The 4,996-nt window shown below is 56.8% G+C and overlaps 1 pseudogene across 1 annotated transcript; it reads right to left on the reverse strand.

The window, feature by feature from the left end:
- Window positions 1-2,344: 2,344 nt before the first annotated feature.
- On the reverse strand, window positions 2,345-3,857 carry LOC309801926 (phosphoethanolamine/phosphocholine phosphatase-like; annotated as a pseudogene). Its single transcript has 2 exons — window positions 3,611-3,857; window positions 2,345-3,565 (listed from the first exon to the last, which is right to left on the reverse strand). The product of its transcript is annotated as a phosphoethanolamine/phosphocholine phosphatase-like (transcript).
- Between the last annotated feature and the right edge of the window lie 1,139 nt (window positions 3,858-4,996).

The raw sequence follows: 4,996 nt of genomic DNA on the forward strand, positions 1-4,996 counted from the left end.
GCTCCAGGCACGGGCGCCGGGGGGCTGGGCGTATCCTATCCTGAGAAGCCGCTTGGGATGCCCCGGGGCGCGGGCCCCTGCGGCGCGGAGACCACTCCAGGCTGGACTCACCGACACCAACGCCGCCAGGAGGAGCGCTTGGCGGGACTCGGCAAACAACCCAATGTTTTAAATGGAAAAAGGACATGAAAAGACCCTTCTCCAGATAAGACATACAAATGGTCAGCAAGCACATGAAGAGATGTTAATCGTCATCAGTCGTGATGAAATGCAAGTTAACACCACAACGCCGACCCCTCCACACACTAGAAGGCCTACAATCAAGAAAGCTAAAAATAACAAATGTTGGCAAAAACTTAGAGAAACTGATACAGAATTTCCCATAGGGAAAATGAATAAGTTCCAGAGGTGCATGCTGAGAATATTTGTACAACAACGTGAATGTAGTTAATGCCATAGAACGGTATCCTCAAAATGATTTAAATGGTAAATGTTATATTATGTGGGAGGTTTTAACACAATTTAGCCCCTGCTCTATACCAGACCCCAGAGTCAAAGCTTCTCATCCATTTTCTCACTTTTACTTAACCTCCTAGGATCTTCACACTCCCATTTAACAGACGAAGCTGAGCCTGAGAGGTTAAACTAAGTGACTTGCCCAAGGCTCACTCGGCCAAGTCTACACTGTTCAATGTTGCTGTATTTACTGAGCACCTACCAGAGCACCTACTGAGCAATACCTCCAGCACCTGCCAGAGACATTGTGGGAAGACCAGGATGAACGGGGGCTGAAAGCAGATTACAAAACATGGGTAGATCCTGGGGCCCTGCTCTCAAACACTGAAGTTTCTTGGAGTGGAGGGGATGGCCTGTGTCACCCTTGTGGAGCCTTTTATTCCACCCCACCGCACCCCCACAGAGGAGGGAAGCAGCTGGCCTGATACTGAATATTAGCTCAGCTGGGGAGGAGTCCTGGGGCTTTGAAGAAGGCATCTCCTGCCCCACTCCCCACATTGCCCCCTAGAGTCCAGTATGTGGGCACAAGCATCCCTATGGCGGGGCAGGAGGCACATCTCATGGCACCCCTCTCCTCCCGCCCTGCAGTAATGACACTGTACCCATACACCCGCCAGAAGGACAACAAACTCTCCTTCTCTGAGGGCACCATTAGCTGCATCACCCACCACTACTCCGATGGCTGCTGTGAGGGCATCGGCTCAGAGGGGTCTGGATTCTTCCCCGGGAACTATGTGCAGCCCAGCTGCTGACAGCCTGGGATCTCTGGGATGCTGACCCAAGCACCACCTTGAGTGACCCTCTTGAGTCCCATACCAAAGCCTGCTCCAGTCAAGACTGGACCAGTCCGGCATGCCTCCTGGGCTGTGAGCTGTGTCTGTTCCTTCCCGCCATTTCAGTGGGAAGGGGTCCTGGTAAAGACAGAGGAGGTACCCAGATGCCTGCTGGAGACAGGAAAGAACTGGAAGCCAAGGAGTTTGGTGACCTTATCCACAGGGGACCCTTACGCCATGCAAGACAGGGTCTCCAGCTGCAAGTGCCAACTTTGAATAAAATTCTGATGACCTCCTGATGATTGCCCTGCAGGGCTAGCGGGCCGAGGGACTGAAAGGCAACCCACCTGTAAGGCTCCCGCTAATTGAGCCTCCTCTGCCTGCCCTAAGCAGCAGTATCTCCCATCTCCTCGGTGCTCACTGAGCCCTCCACACTAGACCCCTGTGCCCCTCTGCGAAGGTGGGCCGCACCCTGCTCTTTTGCCTGTTGCCTGCTTTGTTATGTATTCAGTCTTGGTTCCCCAGGCTGGGCACTCCTCCCAGGGTGGGGACCAGCTCCCTCACTTAGGTGGGGCTCTCTGAGAGCAGAGCTCACTTCGCCCTCATCCCCCAGACGGCAGCGTGAGACATCTCGCTCACCTCCGCCCCTTCACCTCCTTTACAGCTCTGAAACTCCAGAAGAGGGAGGTGGGCCTTGGGTTTCCACTGGCTCTGCTTTACAGCATCATGGCTTTCTGTTCCATACGGGAGGAGGGGGGCTCAAAAGGCCCAGTCAGTGGGGCGACTTTGGTTAAGTCCCTGGTTTCTTGCTGCATAGATGAGGCTGGGGTGCAAGGAGACATCTTCGGGCTCTGTGAGGTCCCTGGCTGGCCAGACCCGAGCCCCGGAACAGTGTGCTACCTCTTTCCACCAACAGGAGGTGACTGTTCCCTCTAGCTTTTTATCCTGTGGGGATGCTGAGAGGGGTGGGGGTGGGGGCAAGGAGTGTACTGTAGAGTGAAAGTAGGTAAAGCAAGATCTAGGCCTGGGACCGTCGGCAGGGAGCACCACCTCTCTCCGTGGGGAGCCCGGTGCGGGGGAGGTTGGGGGGGGTACATTTCAGGGCCTCGGTCCCCTGGACAGAAGACTGGAGGAGGGAGGCCACGCAGCCCAAGGCAACAGTTAACCACAACGCGGCAGGACATTGTTCCTTCTCTACCCTGACAGGGAACCCCGTCCTCCCAACTGAGAGGACAAGGTTTGTGGAAACACTGCTGCCTGCTCAGATATGCGCGCCACCCTGGTGCGGCCAGACTCCAGAATTCGCTTGCAGTGGAACTGGGGGAGGCAGCTGAGCTGGGTTAACTGCACAGATGGGGACAGCTCCCAACTCCCTCCTCCAGTCCCCAAATGGACCAACCTGGGATTCTGGGAAATCCCGGAGGGATATACCAAAACGAAAGGGAAAGGGAATAATAAAACTAGCTTTCTCGGGCTTCCCTGGTGGCGCAGTGGTTGAGAGTCCGCCTGCCGAGGCAGAGGACACGGGTTCGTGCCCCGGTTCAGGAAGATCCCACATGCCGCGGAGCGGCTGGGCCCGTGAGCCATGGCCGCTGAGCCTGCGCGTCCGGAGCCTGTTTTCCGCAACGGGAGAGGCCACAACAGTGAGAGGCCCGTGTACCGCAAAAAAAAAATAAATAAATAAAATAAAACTAGCTTTCTCTTTCCCGACCCCCACCGCCCCACCCCCTCCCCGCCCGGGTGCCCCCTGCAGGCCACGTCCTCAGCACCTGATGCAGGTGTAGGCGCACTTCGGTGGAGGTTTCCCAGGGCACCACCCTGGCGCGGAAGGAGCTGGGCTCGGCCTTCTGCGCCTCCTGCATAAGGCAGTGCATGGGGTAGCGGCGGCGCAGGAAGGCCACGTCGCCGCCTGCCAGCAGCCCCATGGGGCAGAAGTCGTTGTTGCCATCGCTCACGTAGAAAAGGCGCTCGAAGGGCACGCCGTCGTGGGCCCACTCGCGCAGGTAGTCGCTGAGCACCTTGTGCTGGCACATGTTGGCGGGGCAGCGAGCGCAGCTGTGCGCGTGGAAGGGCCGCAGCGCCAGCAGCCCCCAAGGGTCGGGCCCCGACGGGTTGCTGAAGATGCGGCAGAACAGGCCGTGGTGGCCGGCGGCGCACAGCGCACTCTCCACGCCAAAGGTGTTGGCGTCTGAGATGAGAATAACCTCAAAGCAGGCGCCCTGCTTGGCCACAAACTGCAGCAGCTCGCCCGTCCCCGGCTGCCGCCACCAAGAAGCCTGTGTGCGAGCACAGGCCACTGTCCACACCTCCCCTCCCAGGAGCCTGTGCAGCGACAGGCCTCGTAGATGGCGTGCAGGTCCCGCGGCTGCACGCCCTGCTCGCCCAGGTACTGGAAGACGCGCTGCATGTACTCGTCATAGAAGCCCTCGCGCTAGGTGGCACGCAGGCTCTCAGGCAGCCACTGGCCCGCCGCGGCGCACGCACGATGGAGTCTTCGCTGTTTTCGTCCACGATAGTCTCGTCAAAGTCGAAGGTCAGGAGGAAGCGCGGCCCGCCGGGCGCAGCCATCCCGCTGTCCCCTACCAGCTTTGTCCTGAGCGATCAAATCCTTTTGTGGTCACCAAAAAGAGTCCCTCAGAGGAAAGGGAGACAGTACCTCTGAGCTTCTCCTGCAGGGTGGGGAGCGGCGGCTGCGGAGGTCTGTCCCGGCTGAGTCTGGAGTGTCAAGAGTGGGGAGAGGGCCTAGCTGAGGTATTTGGGCACAGGATGGAGCAAGGGGTGCTCACGGGAATTGGAGGGGATGCTGCATCTTATCCGTCCCCGGATTTCTGGGCTCCGGCTCTCACGAGTCCCTCCAGTCCAGAGGGTCCGTGAATGGTGTGCATCTGGGCCGTTCCCTCCACTTGCCCCCCCATCCCCATGTTATGTATTTTTAACCACAATAAAAAAAATGAATGAAGCACTGATAATACATGTTACAACATGGATAAACATTGAAAACATTCTAAGTCAAAGAAGTCATACTGAAAAGGCCACTCATATCACAACCATCTTGTGTGCTTTAAATCCATAGCAGTTTTGAAAATGAGGGGATGGGACTTCCCTGGTGGTCCAGTGGTTAAGACTCTGCGCTCCCAATGTAGGGGGCACAGGTTCAATCCTTGGTCGGGGAACTAAAATCCCACGTGCACAGCACGGCCAAAAAATAAAATAAAATAAGCGTCATTGGCCTGGTTTGGGGTCATAGCATCGTCCTTGAACCCATCAGAGCACCCATAGGGTGGAACATGGGATTGGCTAAATGTGGATCATATGCCCATCTTCAAGGTGGGTGGAACGTAGCATCAGCCCTCTGGAACTGTTTGGACTGGAAACAGGTAAGAAGTTCCCAAAGGAAAGCTGAGGTTCTGGACTTTGTCCTGAGAACAGATGCTGGCTTGGGGAAAGCGGCAGATTCCACATCACTGACGGCCCACTGCACAGCTGTGGGATCTGAAGGCCAAGGAAGGAAGGGGCTGAGTTAGGGTCAGGGGCTGCAGCCACCCATCCAGTGCTCTTGCTGTCCGCCCACAACAGCAAGAACCTCTTCCTCTTGCAAAAGGCACAGCCCTCCTTGATGTCTCTGGTGGTGGGAGCCCAGGAGTCACACCTGCCCCCTGGCCACATGACTCACCCATCCCCCAAGAACAATATTGCTCATTTATCCA

The sequence above is a fragment of the Mesoplodon mirus genome (genome assembly GCF_964341445.2).
Source record: "Mesoplodon mirus genome assembly, chromosome: 1".
Taxonomy (NCBI): Eukaryota; Metazoa; Chordata; class Mammalia; order Artiodactyla; family Ziphiidae; genus Mesoplodon; species Mesoplodon mirus.